Source organism: Coregonus clupeaformis, chromosome 14 (assembly GCF_020615455.1).
Source record: "Coregonus clupeaformis isolate EN_2021a chromosome 14, ASM2061545v1, whole genome shotgun sequence".
NCBI lineage: Eukaryota > Metazoa > Chordata > Actinopteri > Salmoniformes > Salmonidae > Coregonus > Coregonus clupeaformis.
The window spans coordinates 35461071-35479309 of NC_059205.1; the positions used below are offsets into that span (position 1 = coordinate 35461071).

General features: G+C 44.7%; 1 protein-coding gene and 1 long non-coding RNA gene across 3 annotated transcripts in view; both read right to left on the bottom strand.

Moving 5' to 3' along the window:
- Positions 1–18239, bottom strand: part of LOC121581312 (potassium voltage-gated channel subfamily H member 2-like) — a 90407-nt gene that overhangs the window by 25866 nt on the left and 46302 nt on the right. The gene's annotated exons all lie outside the window — the stretch shown is intronic.
- Positions 589–17249, bottom strand: LOC121580969. Of its 2 annotated transcripts, XR_006003148.1 has the most exons (5): positions 16528–17249; positions 2471–2662; positions 1811–1857; positions 1456–1603; positions 589–933 (listed from the first exon to the last, which is right to left on the bottom strand). It is a non-coding gene; the product is annotated as an uncharacterized LOC121580969 (long non-coding RNA). The 2 variants fall into 2 exon arrangements; XR_006003147.2 differs by lacking the exon at positions 16528–17249 and having other exon boundaries at positions 2471–2968.

The window sequence follows — 18239 nt, forward strand, 5'->3', positions numbered from 1 at the left end:
AGCACTTTGGGGTGGAAACCCACCTGTCTCGATCAATGAGAGAAGAATTGAAATAGACAAGATGTCAGCAAAAATCTTTGGGTAAATCCCATTATCTGGTGTTACAATCTACAGCTACAGTTCTCTGCACTTGTGTGTCTCTACACCTGAAACACACTTGGACACAATGAACTGTACTACACTGTTCATAAAAAAAATTTGTATGTTACTTTTACCATATACCATTTGTGTTGAATACCCAGTTGTCTTCAGTTAGCATTAAATAGTGTAAACTCCCCTGTATTTTAGATTTTGACAAATAAATATTATTTGGATATCGGAATGTCTAGCATTTGTTTGCTACAGAGCCCTGTACAGCTTATATAAATATCTTCTGTGAATCCATAAAGGCATACAAATTTCAAAGATTGATAGAAAATATCCATATTTATTTTATAGTGGTTTTACATTAGGGCTCTCCAACCCTGTTCCCAGAGAGCTACCGTCCTGTAGGTTTTCACTTAGCTGGTTGATAAGCTGAACCAGGTTAGTTACAACGGGTTGGAGTGAAAACCTACAGGAGGGTAGCTCTCCAGGAACAGGGTTGGAGACCCCTGTGCAACATGGTCTTATGCTGAGCCACACTGGCTGCGTTTACACAGACAGCCCAATTCTGATGTTTATTGCACTAATTGGTCTTAATCACATCAGATCTTTTCACATCAGATATTTTTCAGAACTGATCTGATTGGTCAAAAGTCCTTTATCCGGCTTCAGTACACTGGCAATGGTGTTTGGCATGGTGGGCTGGGGAAGCTGAGACTCTTTGTGCTTATGGTAAATGGTCTTGTCCTGTCTGCGGTGAACGGCCAGCTGGATAAGATTCTGCCGAAAGTGGTATAGGGCTTCTTAACCACCAACTATTGCAGAAGATTTGCTGGTTCTGCATGTCTCCTGGAAATAAATGGTTGTGGTGTTAGCATTTTACACTTTTTGTGGAAGGAACGTATGGCAACACGTCTTTGTTGGTAAAGGTGTCAACCGAATGGGACCGGCTAGCATATTGTTTAGGGACAATGAGGGACATTGGGTGCTGCTTTTGAGAGGAAAAATCAGTCAACAAAGTGAATGGGCTGGTGGGCTAAAGAAGGTGTGAAAAGTCTTAGGAGGGCAGTTCTTACACAGTATGAATTGTTGTGTATGGGAAATAGAGGAGAAATGGTATCTCTCAATTGTTCTCATACACAACAATACATTTACTGTCTAAGCACAACTCTGCACTACAAAAACCCCTTCCTCATCTCAAAGTACTGTCTGTAAACCTCCCCCAGCCCATTGACTTAGACAGATCATTCTTGTCAATAGTAGCCCCTTGCAGGGGATTTTTGTAGGCGTGTCTTTGTATTGTGTTTTAAGAATCTACAGAGAGAAGAATGAGGTGGTTATGTCATTACTGTTATAGTCTTGATTCTATACCTTTCAGTGTCCCTTGCTGGTTTCTGTCCCACAATCTTGTTGCGCTCCATAACCGCAAGGTGTGTCCGCTCCCTCATGCTTGTGTACCCAAAATGTCGCAGCTTTGGGGTATTTTTCAGCAGGGCACTGTGGAATGACTCCAGATAACCTGAGTATTACAAAGAGAAAAGGTCAAAAGAGAAGAGGGGTAGACTAAATCACTTACACCGTCTGGAAGGTACTCTGTGGTTCTCAGGCTACCTCTAACCACCTGTAACCCCATAAAACAAACCATACAAACACTACCCAATTCATGTTTATGCCATGCTTACTGTAAAGCTTAGCTGTCAGCTTGTAAATCTTTTTGGCAACTTACCTTCACCTTGTGCAGAGCTAGGGGTTAGATGGACATCTTGGTACAATCTACAACAAAATACACAACAATACACAATTTAACCACCGCATAATTGTATTGATCTTTATTAGACTGGCTTGCATAGCACACCTAACATGGACATTTCAATATTGTCAGCTAGCTGTCACTAGATTGCTAGCCAGCTGAGACTGGCTGAGAACCAACTAACCAACCATAGTTGATTTATACACATTCATCATTGCTACCAACACAAAAATAGAGAGTTTGTTAACTATATCGACAATTCTATTTTTAGTAACAGAGTGTTTTCCAGGCAAGGGTGAAATAGATGGCTACCAGATTGAGTTACTTTTATTTGCTAACATTAGCTAGCTTGCGTTAGCTAACGTCAGTCAAAGATAGAATGAACAAACATGTTTACTCTGCTGCTGAAGGTAGCTACCAGTCTAGCAGTGACTACCATGGCATAGGTGAAATGGATTGACAGAGTGTCTACCAAAAAAGATAGCTATATGATTTAGATGATGGCTTTCAGAGTTCAGGACTGTAACGTTAGCTAGCTAGCTAGCCTAGCTGGCCTAGCTAGGTAAGTTAGCTAATGTTATAGTCCTGTATTGAACCCAAAGCCATCAGCTAAATCACTAAATCCCGTTAGGTTACCTCTAATCAAGAATCTTCCGTTTTGTTGTGAAGGGAAAAAAAATAGATGGTATCGCATCACTTCTCAGCTGTCGTCGAAATGTATTCCCCATCACATCAGTTCAACTTGAAAATCCCTCTGATAATCTTTGGTCATCGTAAAGCGCATCATTCTTGATATCTGCAAGCTCCTGGCAGCATTGTGGTAAATCTCTGGTAGGTAGAATGGTGAAAGATAACACATTTTTGCACTTGTTTGTAATTAACACAACCCGGCACAGAACACCACACAGGCATGATGACAAACGTTAGTGAAAAACAAACATTGTCAAAAAAAACTTGCCTGCAGAAGTTCTGAGATTGCTGTGTGTTGTTTGTTCAAAGTACAAAATGCCATCATCGACATTTGTTGACGCGCCCCAGTGTTGCCAATTTAGCGACTTTGTTGCTATTTTTAGCGAGTATTCATACCCCTCTAGCGACACATTTTTTTAAAATCGACTAGCGACTTTTTATGGTGTGATTGGAGACTTTTGGAGACTGACGTGAAAGCACGTATCGTTCTTACTCTTCTCAACGGGGATTAACAATGGGGTCCATAAAGTGCTGAAGGAGGAGTATGGCCTCAAAGATCTTGTTCTTATTCGCTATGTGTGCCACTCTCTGCAGCTGGCTGTAAGTCATGATTCCAATGACACCATCCCCCATAGTGGGGAGTACTTGGTATGAGAGACTTATAACTGGTTTTCAGTGTCTCCAAAGCGCAGGGAGGGTGAGGTACAGTTGGCCATCAAGGCTTTTGAGGGAGAGCAAGTAGATCCTCTTAAACTACTTGACAGCTTGGTTAGCCTGATCAAGTCTGTGAGCAGCAGGGTGCTGAATCCACTGGCAAATGTTGATGTACTCAAAGGGCCAATAGATGGATACATCAGTCCCAAACCGTACCTTGGTTACCTTTTTGAGTCAAAGGCAGCTGAGCTCCACCTTGCGCCTGAGGATGAAAACAATGTCCGAAAGCGAAAGCGGTGTGTAGCCTTCACCATCTCCCTCACTAATGAGTTGAGGGTGAGACTGCCGGACAACATCGAAGCATTGCAGTACATGTCAGTTTTCAATGTGGAGGAAACTCTAAAGCACAATAAGAGCCCTGGAGAAATAGAAACAAATAGATTGTCCAGCAATGGCGTGCCATCCATCTTAGTAAATGGAATGAGACAAAACTGGGCTTCTGGAGTGAGATTTGGAAGTTCAGGGATGCAGCTGATATCAACCCGTTTCAAGAACTTGCCATGGCTGCTGTGTCTGTGTTGTCCTTGCCACACTCGAATCCTGAAGTCGAGAGAATATTCAGCCAGATGAGTGTGGTAAAAAGCAAACGTAAAATTTGGATGTCCTTGCAGACCCTTAACTCCATCCTGTACATTCGATATGGACTAAAGCTGTTTGGTGAGGCTTGCTATGAGCACCAGCTGCCTGATAATGTTTTGCAGCTTTTTGGCACATCAGCTGCTTACTCATTTAAGTCAGCTCCCTCAGTTGCTGAACCTGCCATAGAGAGCCTTGACCAAAATGACGATGACCCACTCTTTCTGTGAGCCAGCACAGCCTGTGTTTTTTCTATTGTTCTTTTTGGTCCATTTAGATTGTTAATGTAGATTGTATACAATATATATATTTTTTAATGTTATGGTTAAAAATATTCATGTTTTACTGTGACTTGTTGTAGGCTCCTAAGTGGACCATAAGGTTAAAAACCAAACCAAACTTAAGAAAACTAAACTAAAAAACAAAAAAAACAAAAAAACAAAAAAAGACAAAAAAAAGAAATAACTACGCCAGAGTGTCTCTTTTGGGTCACTTTTGCCGGTCCCAAGCCCGGATAAAGGAGGAGGGTTGGAATTGTGACATAAAAAAAAACAAGAATCGACAGAAGAAAGTTCATTTGTAGTTCTAAACATATTTTGGGTGTTTTTTACTCACTTTTTGTCTCTCCCACAACGTTATTCCTCTCTCCTACAATATCCATCACAATTACATGCACATGGCCAATTATGCAAATTAGGTGATGATGTCATTTAGTGACTTTTAGGACAGCCAATAGCTACTTTCCTTACTGAGGAGTTGGCAACACTGGCCCCATCTACCTTAGCAGACAGTATCTGCATTCGCTATGAATGCCAGACTTTGTGGTTCACTATGAGCAGAGGAATACACAGAAAGTCGAAAACTTCCTGATTCTACCAGTAAAATGAAAATGTGCTAGTTCTAGCTTGTGGTTTGGATAATTGTGATGTTTATGACAAAAACGTAATGTTGTTAACATAGTAATGACTCTATGCCATGGCAGAGCCAGGGTGAAATTCCACTTTCATTTCAACTAATTTACCCTAGAAATTAAATTACAGTTGCTAATGGTAGAGGACACTTGCTAATGGTTCTCCCCTACAGTATGTAAGACAATATAATTACCAAATTACATTATTCCCAGTATCAGGGGATTGACATACCTCTGCAGTGTATCACTGACATACAGTAGACAATGAACAGGCTATCGTAAATGAGAGAATACTTCCAACATCCAAACCTCTATATTTCTCTTAAATACACTCTTAGAAACAAAAGTGCTATCTAGAACCTAAAAGGGCTCTTCGGCTGTCCCCATAGGAGAACTCTTTGAAGAACCCTTTTTGGTTCCAGGTAGAACCCTTTCCACAGAGGGTTCTACATTGAACCCAAAATTGTTCTACCTGGAACCAAAAAGGGTTATCATATGGGTACAGCCGAAGAACCCTTTTGGAACCCTTTTTTCTAAGATTTATTTTGTGGTAGAAACTTCTAGTCACAGTAACAAGTGAGCACCTCTGCTTTGCACTGCACAGCACAGGGGAAGCCCACTTACCCATCCTGCAATAAATCATGCACAAGGGCCCCTGGGACATGGGATTCCATTTGCCTGGCTATGAGGTGCGTTATGCTTCACTGACTGAGTATGGTGTTCAAGGGCACTGTTTTGCCAAGATGGATGTTGGTTCCTTGACCGGAGAAACTCCCCTACTGTGCGCTACATATACTTGATTATGTAGCACAGTCTTTGGTTATCAACACTATAACTCATCTGTGTCTCCAAGTACGGAGATGACTATGATGAACCATTACTATAACTAGTCTCATAAGAACAATTTCTCTCTTTTTTGGACAGTAGGTGGACATATTCACCTGTGTGAACCATTGCTGGATTTGTTTTCAATTCACCAAGCTTTGCAGCGAGATGCTTGTCTTGTTTCTGTTAACACTATGGATGGATTAATGACTTGCAGAGGATAAACCTAAACACTGTCTCTCGCCGACTCATGACTCAATTCCAGCATGATGTAGTGCTAGGAGTTATCTGTTTACAACATCAGATTCCTCCCCATGTCTAATGGCCACTCCAGGGTGAAGTTTCCCTTAGACACAGATCTAAGATCAGCTTCCCCTCCCCCAATCCAAACCTTAACCATTTAGTGGAAAAAGGCTAAATTGACCCAAGATCAGCATATAGGGGCAACTTCACCCTAATCCTCTGATGGTCACACAGTTTCGCGGGGCCCACTGCAAGGTCCGAGCAAGGCCACTACTTTTTTTGTTTTGTTTTTTTTACGTCATGGGGCAGAGAGAACAATATGCAGTATTATAGCTAATCTCATGCTATTTTATACATTTTGCCATGAGGCTGAGAGAAAATGTTGCTGTTTTAGAGCTCAGGGATTCTTGAAAGACGGGACAATCTCAACTTTTTTTCCACAAATATTTGTCTTAATATTAACAAAATGTTAAATCTATATTTTGATAGGCCAAAGTATCAGCTATCACACCATGTAAAGGAACAACCTATTTAATTGTTTTAATAAAATGCAACCAACTGGATTTACAGTGCATTCGGAAAGTATTCAGACCCCTTGACTTTTTCAAAATGTTGTTACGTTACAGCCTAATTCTAAAATGGATTAAATATTTGTTTTCCTTTTCAACCTACACACAATACTGTAAGGGTTGGTGTGAGGTGTGACCAAGGTGCGGTGCAGGATAGAGAGTAGGCAGAGATGGTGAAACAATAATCTTTACCGGAGGTCCCAAAAGCAGGATACAAAATAACAGACTTTTGGTAAATTGGTCTCCAAAAACAGGCTGACAGCAAACTGACTGAAAACAACAATGAAACAGGGAGAACACTTCTCAAGTACCTGTACATATGTCTCGCGATCAGACACTGATTAGTACTGTTTGGCATCATGAACTAGCAGAGAAAACAGAGCAAGGGAACACCGGGAAGTGAGGGCATAAATACACAGGTGAACAGGTATACACAGGTGACACCAATAGGATAATGAATAGTCCAGACTGTGAGTGAGGAGGTGCCTAAGGTTGTCGGAGGATGACACCTAGTGGGTCGCTCCGAAACTGCGACCCCCTCCTGTAACAGAACACCTTCCAGAACCTGGAGGCGAACTGAGGACCCCGATCCGACACCACATCTTCGGGAAGGCCGTGGACCCGGAAAACGTGCTGCACCACCAACTTAGCCATCTCCCGAGCCGACGGGAGTTTGAGAAGGGGAATGAAGTGGGCAGCCTTCGAAAACCAATCCACAACGACCAGGATGACTGTGTATCCATCAGAGGGGGGTAGGGCGGGAATGGAATCCAGCGAGATGTGGGACCAGGAGCGCTTTGGGATAGGCAGAGGTCAAGCATCCACGAAGGCGTGCGTATCCCCCTCAGCTGATGGCCACCAGAGCCTCCTACGCAGGAACTCCAACGTCCTGGCGCCCCCCGGATGGCTGGTGAAGTCGGACGCTTGCGCCCAATGAAGCAGTCGCGAGCGCGCAGCCTTGGGTACGTAAATCCTCCCCGATGGACCTCCGCCCGGATCGGGCTCCTGCCGTAGCGCTGCTCTGACCAGCCTATCAATTCCCCACGAAACTGGGGCAGCAATCAGGGCGTTGGGGACAATGGAGTCGTCCCTCTCCACCAGGTCCATGGGGTCGAACTGCCGGGAGAGCGCGTCAGGCTTGGTGTTCCTCAAACCCGGACGGTATGAGATCGTGAACCGGAACCTGGTGAAGAACAACACCCACCTGGTCTGGTGCAAGTTGAGCGTCTTGGCCCCATGAATGTAGGCTAAGTTCTTATGGTCAGTCCATACGACAAATGGATGGGCGGCCCCCTCTAGCCAATGCCTCCACTCCCCCAGGGCGAGCTTGACCGCTAGCAGCTCACGGTGCCCCACATCGTAATTTCACTCTGCCGGGGACAGCCGACGGGAGAAAAATGCTCAGGGGTGAGTCTTAACGTCCGTGAGGAACCGCTGGGACAGGATTGCTCCCACCGCAACGTCTGAAGCATCCACCTCCACAATGAACGGCAGGGACGGATCAGGATGCCCTAGGACCGGGGCCGATGTAAAGTGCCGCTTAAGCGCATCAAATGCGTTCCCCGCTTCCGGGGTCCAGGCAAAGGAGCACACGCTCATCTGGGTGAGGGCTGTCAGGGGAACGGCTAGGGAGCTAAAATTGCAAATAAATCGGCAATAAAAATGAGCGAACCCTAAAAAACGTTGTAGTTGCTTGATGTATGAGGGCTGGGGCCAATCCAGTACCACACTGACCTTGGCTGGGTCCATCCGTAGTTCCCCCTCCTGGGTGACGATGAACCCAAGGAAGGAGACTGTCTCTGTGTGGAACACGCACTTCTCTGCCTTGACGTAGAGCTGGTGACGGAGAAGGCGTTGGAGGACGTGCCGAACATGCTGCTGGTGTTCACTCATGTCCTTTGAAAATATTAGAATGTCATCCAAATACACAAAGATGCTGTAGGCAAGGAGGTCCCAGAGCACGTCATTGACCAACGCCTGGAACACCGCAGGCGTTTTGGCTAGACCGAACGGCATGGCTTGGTACTCGTAATGCCCACTCGGTGTGTTAAAAGCCGTCTTCCACTCGTCCCCCTACCGAATCCTCACCAGGTTGTAGGCATTTCGTAAGTCCAGCTTGGTGAAGACCCGGGCTTCCTGCAACGAATCGAATGCCGTCGTCATCAGGGGGAGTGGGTAGCGGTTCTTAACCGTGATGCCGTTGAGCGCCCGGTAATCAATGCACAGCCGCTGCCCACCGTCCTTTTTCCCCACGAAGAAGCCCGCGCCCGCGGCAGAGGGACAGATGTGACCCTCGACGAGTGCCTCGTCGATATAATCCCTCATGGACAGTGTCTCCGGCCGGGACAAGGAAAACAATCGCGCTCGTGTGGGCATGGCACCCGGCAGGAGATCGATAGCTCATTCATATGGCCTGTGAAGAGGTAGGCCCTTGGCACGCCTCTTACTAAACACCTCCCCCAGATCCCAATACTCCCGGGGGAACGCCTGCCAGGTCTGGGCCGGTGACGGAGTCTGTAGCCGCCGTCCTCCCGGTGGGCAGATCGGAGTGCGGGACCTGGGGAAGAGGTGAGGACTGGTAGGTGGTCTGGAATGGTGGTTTGGGCTGATGAGTGTTCGGTTGAGACCGGAACAAGACGGAGGCGGAGCCTCCCTCCAGGATGAGCCGCCCCGTGGACCAGTCTATCCGGGGTTTGTGGGCGACCAGTCAGGGGTGCCCGAGGACGAGTGGACACTCCGGAGAGTCCACAATGAAAAACTGGATATCCTCCCATAGCCCCCCTGACACGCACGGGGACAGTGCGCCGGGTGATGAAGCCCGACCCCAACGGCCGCCCGTCCAGGCCCATGACCGGAACCGGCTCGGAGAGGGAGAGTAACGAAGCACTCCACCCTTGGGCCAGCACCGCGTCCATCAGGTTTCCCACAGCCCCCGAATCCACCAGTGCATGCGCCCAACACACAGCGCGGGCCCACTGAACAAGTCCGGGAGTCTCTTGGGTTGGGGTTCCGGCTCGCTAGCACCCCTCACGATATTAGCGAGCCCTCCCGTTTCCCGGCTTCGCCGTGCATGAGTCGAAGTGGTAACCTGCCTGGCCACAGTACAGGCAACGTCCCTGGTACAGACGTCTCTGCTTCTCCATCCTGGACAAGCGCGCCTTGCGTCATCCCTCTCTTGTGCACCCTCTCACGACGTCAATTGTCTACCCGCACCGAGAGGTCGACTAGGCCGTCCAGTCGCTCAGGCAGCTCCCTGAAAGAGAGTTCGTCCTTCATCCCCTCCGATAGCCCCTGCGCATAAAGGACGACCAGGGCGGCCTCCTCCCATACTGCCTCTCGAGCCCGGGTCCGGAACACCTTGCGTAGCTGCCGGGTGAATTGGTAGGAGTCAGGGGCACGCCGGAGTTTGGCTCTCCCACTCCGCGGTAGCCCAGGAAAGGGCCCGACCCGTCAACAGAGTGATAATGTAGGCCACCCGGCCCTGCTCCATCGGGAAGGAGGAGGGTTGTAGGCTGAATACCAGGGAACACCGGGTGAGGAATTCCCTGCAACCCTCTGGACATCCGTCGTACTTCTCCGGTGGTAGGCGGGGTTCCTGCGATGTCGCAGGCGAGACTGGAGACGACGCTGCCGCGGTTTCTGCTCGCCGGCTGCCGGGGTTGGTCGGGTGTCCACCCGGCTCTGCACGGTAATCGTCAGCCAGCGAAGATTCTCTGTGATCTGCTGCAGGCTGCGGTCGTGCTAGGTCAGCATAGCTCCCTGCATTGCCAATGCGCTGCGATACTGTGCTGCCTCTGTTTTCTGTAAGGGTTGGTGTGAGGTGTGACCCAGGTGCGGTGCAGGATATACAGTAGGCAGAAGGCAGAGATGGTGAAACAAGGATCATTACTGGTGGTCCCAAAAGCAGGATACAAAATAACAGACTTGTCACGAAAAAATAAAGGAGGAGCAAAAACAGGCTGACAGCAAACATACGAAATACTAACTATGACCGAAAACAACAATGAAACAGGGAGAACACTTTTCCAGTACCTGTACATACGTCTCGCGATCAGACACTGATTAGTACTGTTTGGCATCGAGAACTAGCAGAGAAAACAGAGCAAGGGAACACAGGGAAGTGAGGGCATAAATACACAGGTGAACAGGTATACACAGGTGACACCAATAAGATAATGATTAGTCCAGACTGTGAGTGAGGAGGTGTCTAAAGTTGTTGGAGGATGACACCTAGTGGGTCGCTCCGGAACTGCGACCCCCTCCTGTAACACAATACCCCATAATGACAAAGCGAAAAAAGGTTTTTAGAATTTTTTGCAAATTTATTTTTTAAAAACAAACAGAAATACCTTATTTACATACAGTATCAGTCAAAAGTTTGGACACACCTACTCATTCAAGAGTTTTTCTTTATTTTTACTATTTTCTACATTGTAGAATAATAGTGAAGACATCAAAACTATGAAATAACACATATGGAATCATGTAGTAACCAAAAAAGTGTCATTGGCATTCTCTCAACAAATAAAGAAAACCCTTGAATGAGTAAGTGTGTCCAAACTTTTGACTGGTACGGTAAGTATTCAGAACCTTTGCTATGAGACTCGAAATTGAGCTCAGGTGCATCCTGTTTCCAATGGTCATCCTTGAGATGTTTCTACAACTTGATTGGAGTCCACCTGTGGTAAATTGAATTGATTTGACATGACTTGGAAAGGCACACACATGTCTATATAAGGTCCCACAGTTGACAGTGTATGTCAGAGCAAAAACCAAGCCATGAGGTCGAATTAATTGTCCGTAGAGCTCAGAGACAGAATTGTGTCGAGGCACAGATCTCGGGAGGGGTACCAACACATTTCTGCAGCATTGAAGGTCCCCAAAAACACAGTGGCCTCCATCATTCTTTAATGGAATCCTAGAGCTGGCCGCCCGGCCAAACTGAGCAATCGGGGGAGAAGTGCCTTGGTCAGGGAGATGACCAAGAACCCAATGGTCTCTCTGACAGAGCTCCAGAGTTCCTCTGTGGAGATGGGAGAACCTTCCAGAAGGAAAAACATCTCTGCAGCACCACCAATCAGGCCTTTATGGTAGAGTGGCCAGACGGAAGCCACTCCTCAGTAAAAGGCACATGACAGCCCACTTAGAGTTTGACAAAAGTCACCTAAAGAACTCTCAGACCATGACAAACAACATTCTCTGGACTGATGAAACCAAGATTGAACTTTGTCCTGAATGCCAAGCGTCACGTCTGGAGGAAACCTGGCACCATCCCTATGGTGAAGCATGGTGGTGGCAGCATCATGCTATGGGGATGTTTTTCAGCGGCAGGGACAGGGAGACTAGTCAGGATCAAGGGATAGATGAACAGAGCAAAGTACAGAGAGATCCTTGATGAAAACCTGCTCTAGAGCACTCAGGACCTCAGACTGGGGCGAAGGTTCACCCTCCAACAGGGTGAACGACCCTAAGCACACAGCCAAGACAATGCAGGAGTGGCTTCGGGACAAGTCTCTGAATGTCCTTGAGTGTCCCAGTCAGAGCCCGGACTTGATCCCATTTGAACATCTCTGGAGAGACCTAAAAATAGCTGTGCAGCGACGCTCCACACACAACCTGACAGAGCTTGAGAGGATCTGCAGAGAAGAATGGGAGAAAGTCCCCAAATACAGGTGTGCCAAGCTTGTAGCATCATACCCAAGAAGACATGAGGCTGTAATCGCTGCCAAATCGCTGCTAAAGGGTCTGAATACTTACAGTTGAAGTCGGAAGTTTACATACACCTTAGCCAAATACGTTTAAACTCCGTTTTTCACAATTCCTGACATTTAATCCTAGTAAGAATTCCCTGTCTTAGGTCAGTTAGGATCACCATTTTATTTTAAGAATGTGAAATGTCACAATAATAGTAGAGAGAATGATTTATTTCAGCTTTTATTTATTTCATCACATTCCCAGTGGGTCAGAAGTTTACATACACTCTATTAGTATTTGGTAGCATTGGCTTTAAATTGTTTAACTTGGGTCAAACGTTTTGGGTAGCCTTCCACAAGCTTCCCAAAATAAGTTGGGTGAATTTTGGCACATTCCTCCTGACAGAGCTGGTGTAACTGAGTCAGGTTTGTAGGCCTCCTTGTTCGCACACGCTTTTTTAGTTCTGCCCACTAATTTTCTATAGGATTGAGGTCAGGGCTTTGTAATGGCCACTCCAATACCTTGACTTTGTTATCCTTAAGCCATTTTGCCACAACTTTGGAAGTATGCTTGGGGTCATTGTCCATTTGGAAGACCCATTTGCGACCAAGCTTTAACTTCCTGACTGATGTCTTGAGATGTTGCTTCAATATATCCACATAATTTTCCTTCCTCATGATGCCATCTATTTTGTGAAGTGCACCAGTCCCTCCTGCAGCAAAGCACCCCCACAGCATGATGCTGCCACTCCCGTGCTTCACGGTTGGGATGGTGTTCTTCGGCTTGCAAGCCACCCCCTTTTTCCTCCAAACATAACAATGGTCATTATGGACAAACAGTTCTATTTTTGTTTCATCAGACCAGAGGACATTTTTCCAAAAAGTGTCCTCATGTGCAGTTGCAAACCATAGTCTGGCTTTTTTATGGCGGTTTTGCAGCAGTGGCTTCTTCCTTGCTGAGCGGCCTTTCAGGTTATGTCAATATAGGACTTGTTTTACTGTGGATATAGATAATTTTGCACCTGTTTCCTCCAGTATCTTCACAAGGTCCTTTGCTGTTGTTCTGGGATTGATTTGCACTTTTCGCACCAATGTACGTTCATCTCTAGTAGACAGAACGCGTCTCCTTCCTGAGCGGTATGACGGCTGCATGGTCCCAAGGTGTTTATACTTGCATACTATTGTTTGTAGAGATGAATGTGGTACCTTCAGGCATTTGGAAATTGCTCCCAAGGATGAACTAGACTTGTGGAGGTCTACAATTATTTTTCTGAGGTCTTGGCTGATTTCTTTTGATTTTCCCATGATGTCGAGCAAAGAGGCACTGAGTTTGAAGGTAGGCCTTGAAATACATCCACAGGTACAGCTCCAATTGCCTCAAATGATGTCAATTAGCCTATCAGAAGCTTCTAAAGCCATGACATCATTTTGTGGAATTTTCCAAGCTGTTTAAAGGCACAGTCAACTTAGTGTATGTAAATTTCTGACCCACTGGAATTGTGACAGTGAATTATAAGTGAAATAGTCTGTAAACAATTGTTAGAAAAATTACTTGTGTCATGCGACAAAGTAGATGTCCTAACCGACTTGCCAAAACTATAGTTTGTTAACAAGAAATGTGTGGAGTGGTTGAAAAACAAGTTTTAATGACTCCAACCTAAGTGTATGTACATTTCTGACTTCAACTGTATGTAAATGTGATATTTGAGTAAATTTTTTGATTTTTAGAAACAATTTCTAAAAACTATTTTTGCTTTGTCATTATGGGGTATTGTGTGTAGATTGATGAGGGGGAAAAACAATGTAATCCATTTTCGAATAAGGCTGCAACGTAACAAATTGTGGAAAAAGTCAAGGCGTCTGAATACTTTCTGAATGCGCTGTATGTCAACTCCGTCAGACACCATAAAAGGCATTTAATTTTTACAATTATTGTCCAACATTTATAATACAAATCTCCAAACTTATTTTTTGTTTGTTTTATAGCACTATTAATGCTCCACGGCTAGATTTGTTAGAATTTTGGCATGTTTTTCTAGATTTCGATAAAATAAAACATTTATAAAGCAAACATTATCCCTTGGGTCTAGCACAGCAAATACTTAAATTGTTTAAGCATATGTTGCAGAACAGTGATTAAAATATGTTTTTCTGATTATTGACAAAAAAATATTGACTCCATTAGTGATGGAGTTGACAAACCACTGACGGAGTTGTCAACGGATACACAAAACAGACATATATTTGCCTCTAAAAATAAAAGTTCAATACAAACATTTGTAAAATATGGAAAATTATTAATTTTGACAATCCCCAATAAAAACATAACCATTCTATCAGGTCTTTCAGCACTCTGACGGAGTTGACGTTAGACAAAAATCTGACGGAGTTCATGTTTTACGGAGTTGTATACACAGTAGCAATTTTGTTTTTCCTCAGTTGCTTTATGACTCTAAAACCTAATTAAATGTAACATACTGTATTTGAACCGAAATTCATATTCTATCTTAATCTATCAGGCAGATGGAGTTGACAGTTTATGGTTGTGACCATGATGATTCCAATTCTGTTTGTTTAAATCTATCAAAAGTAGAGAACTTTACAGACCATGAGTGCACTACATGTAATGAGGACATGAATAAGGGGTCCTTATGGTATAGTTGACCCTGTTCATTCCTGATTAATTTAGGATTTTAGACAAATCTGACGGAATTGAGCTTTGAGCTTTGAGAGAAATATGATTTAAAGTTACGGAGGGCTATTGCAAGAAACTACATTTTTTTTAATGTAATTTTTTTTGTCATTTAGCAGACGCTCTTATCCAGAGCGACTTACATTTAAGTGAGTGCATACATTATTTATATTTTTTATTTTTTCATACTTGCCCCCCGTGGGAATCGAAACCACAACCCTGGCGTTGCAAACGCCATGCTCTACCAACTGAGCTACATCCCTGCTGGCCATTCCCTCCCCTACCCTGGACGACGCTGGGCCAATTGTGCGCCGCCCCATGGGTCATATGATAAGATCATTTTTCAGTTAATATCCATTATTGCCCTTTTTTTTACACTTTTTTTGAGAGATTGAAATTGGGATCCTTTGTTCTAGACAAGGGCATTTCCAGGCATAATATTGAAAGTAAAGTAAAATTCCCTTAAATGTACATTGTAATCTCAAATATTTTTTTCCAACTATAAAAATTACGTTTCCCTGCCGGACAAGGATTGTCCCAACTTTCAAGAAACTCTGAGCTCATTTCCTGCCACTACATATTTGCCTTGCAGGGGCTGCGGGGGTGTATTCTACGTCAGTGACACTGGCTCCTCTGAGAGGAACTACATTACCCATGATGTAAATCAAATTGTATTTGTCACATGCTTTGTAAACAACAAGTGTAGACCAGTGGAGGCTGGTTGGAGGAGCTATAAGAGGACAGGCTCATTGTAATGGCTGTAATGGAATAAATGGAACGGTTTCGATCATTTGGGAACCACATGTTTGACTCCATTCTATTTATTCCATTCCAGCCATTACAATGAACCCGTCCTCCTATAGCTCCTACCACCAGCCTCCACTGGTGTAGACTAACAGTGAAATTATTACTCATTAAGAACAAGCCCCTTAAGTTGATTGTCATTGTTTGTTGAGTGGCTTTTATCCTAAAATAACAGTGAGAATGGTAGTCACAACAGGATGTAACATAACACTGAGGTTAGCGTAACAGACTGGCGTTAGCATAACAGACCATGTATCTTACCATATTAATGTACTGATGACATTACAATATAATATTACATAAACCAGGCATGCAAACAAGCAAATAATGTACGTATGCATCTGCTCAAACACATAAACACATGCACACATGCGTGCACACACGCACTGTAGTATGGCCCTAGGTAACTGTTTGTTGGCATTTGTACAGGTAAACACAGCTTATGACCAATAATCCTATCACAAGTAGAGATATTCATGGATCAGAAAAACACAGAACGTTTTTAATTACAGTAAAACACACCAAGGATCTCCACAACCTGTCTGGATTTAATCTAACCTCCACAGGCTGAAGCACACCGAATAGGCTTTATACTGACGTAAGTACACTGTCTGGAACCATATTCATCTTCTTTGAATATGTCTTAAGTATGACACAAACTGTTCAAGCACCCTGTACAGTGGAGTAAGAGAACCAATGACCCAAACAACTCTAAAAAATAACAAAATAGGCTCTACATGCTATTAAGATAATACACAGATAATGTAGGCTAATGCACACAGCAAAATAATAGTTGTGACACCCCTTCAACAGCAATTAATGTGCCTCTGTTTAACTGAACACTAATCCTTGACAGACCGAATGTTACAATTTAAAAGCCCCTGAAAGTTAGGATTTATTTGAATGCCCTTGTTCTTTCCCAATAGTGCCTGTGGTCCCATGCAGTCTCACAGCAAGGTCAGAGTCCGACTACTCACCTCCTGAGCCACGATGCTGGAGATGCGGACAGCCCTCTTCACTCGTGTGTTCCTGCGCTCGTTACTGGCCACTGGCCCCCCATCCTGGGATATACTGCCCCTTCCACTGAGGGACATGGTGGATCTGCCCTCCTCTGCCCGCTCTTTCCTCCACACAGCTGCTTGTTATCCTCCCAGACTCATCTCCCCAATCTCACACCCCCGTCTCCTCCCCTGAGTGAGCTCACACTTACAGGCTATCCCTGTGCTGTGAATCCACACAGGGCTGTTTAGGGTTCCGTCAAACTGAGTCCAAAGAGAGATAAACAAAATGAATGGTCCATCTGTGTTATTCGTCCTGTCATCTACTTCACTTTAGGTCTTGAACCAAAGTCCCTTTTCGCTCCTGCTAATGTTCCTTGTCTTAATGATCTGACGGGTCCCCAGGAGAAAAGGTGCTCTGTTATCATATTAAAGTGTGGTTCGACCTAATGAGATTGTTGTCACTTCATCTTCATGGTCTTCTCCCATTCTTTTTTCTCTATAATGCCTCCTCCTCTCCCTTCCATGCCTTGTTCAGTATGAGTATCAATTATGTAATGTCCAGAGACAGAGAGCTCTCCTTCTCTCTTTCTCTCTCTTTCTCTCCCTCGCTCTCGCTCTCTCTCTTTCTCTCTCACTCTCGGAGTAGAGTCCCCGCTCTACGTTGTAGTTGCTTTGCTGTATCTGTGAGGTGCCACTCACCCTTCCTTCCATCTCTCTCTCCCCAGCCTCTGTCATTTTCTCTCTCTCTTTCTCTCTCGCTCTCTCTCTCTCCCCTCCTCTTTTTCTCGCCTCTGTAAAAGCGCTGTACCACTCAGGATCAGCTGTAATTGCAGCTGGCTCTGTCTCATTCTCCTCCTCCTCCCTCCTAATTTCCACCTCTTCAGTCCATCACCAGGCCAGCTGCAGGACTTGATTGATTTCCCCTCTCCCCAAATAAACACCAACAGACTTCCATAAACTCCCTTCCTACCTACCTCCCTCTCTCCCTTAGTCACACACAAGCTACATATTGCATTGCATTTGTTAATGCTCTTAAAATAAATTAATGTAAACAGTGTTAGGGTTTTTAAATCGAAGATATTTTGCATCATCTTGTGGTTGAACACAAAATAGCAGCGGTGATACTTCTGCCTCTGATACCTAGTAGCTAGCCGTTCACTGCATTGACCCATTACCCTCCAGCTGATAACATGTGGTTAACAGTCTCTAAGCTGATTTGCATAGGATGTTGTACGTTAAATAATATAATATATTTTTGCCTCAGAGACGCCAGGGACTATGTAGACTAGAGATTGGTTCACTTTCTCAACTTATATTGTTTGCAACATCTTGGCTAACTTTGGCATGACCTTGGGCACACATAGTTACTCTACCAATCTCATCTTTTATTGACGCTGACAAATCCGAACCTCCCCTTTACATACCACTAAAGGCATCCGCATGCTTCCCAGTCAAAACAGTTCCGTAGAGTTCGTGCATATATTATGATGACATTTTGTGACGTTTTTGTTCGTTTTGGACTTCGGCAAGGGGTTTTTCGGCTGGCACGCTACATTTTTTTCTGGATGCAAGCCGAATTTCAAGCCGAAGTCTACGCCCCTTCGTCGGTGATTGGTCAACAGTAGGGATTCTTCAATCAAGTCTTTGCTGTCGTTCAACGAGAGACGACTCGTTTTCATGCACATTTT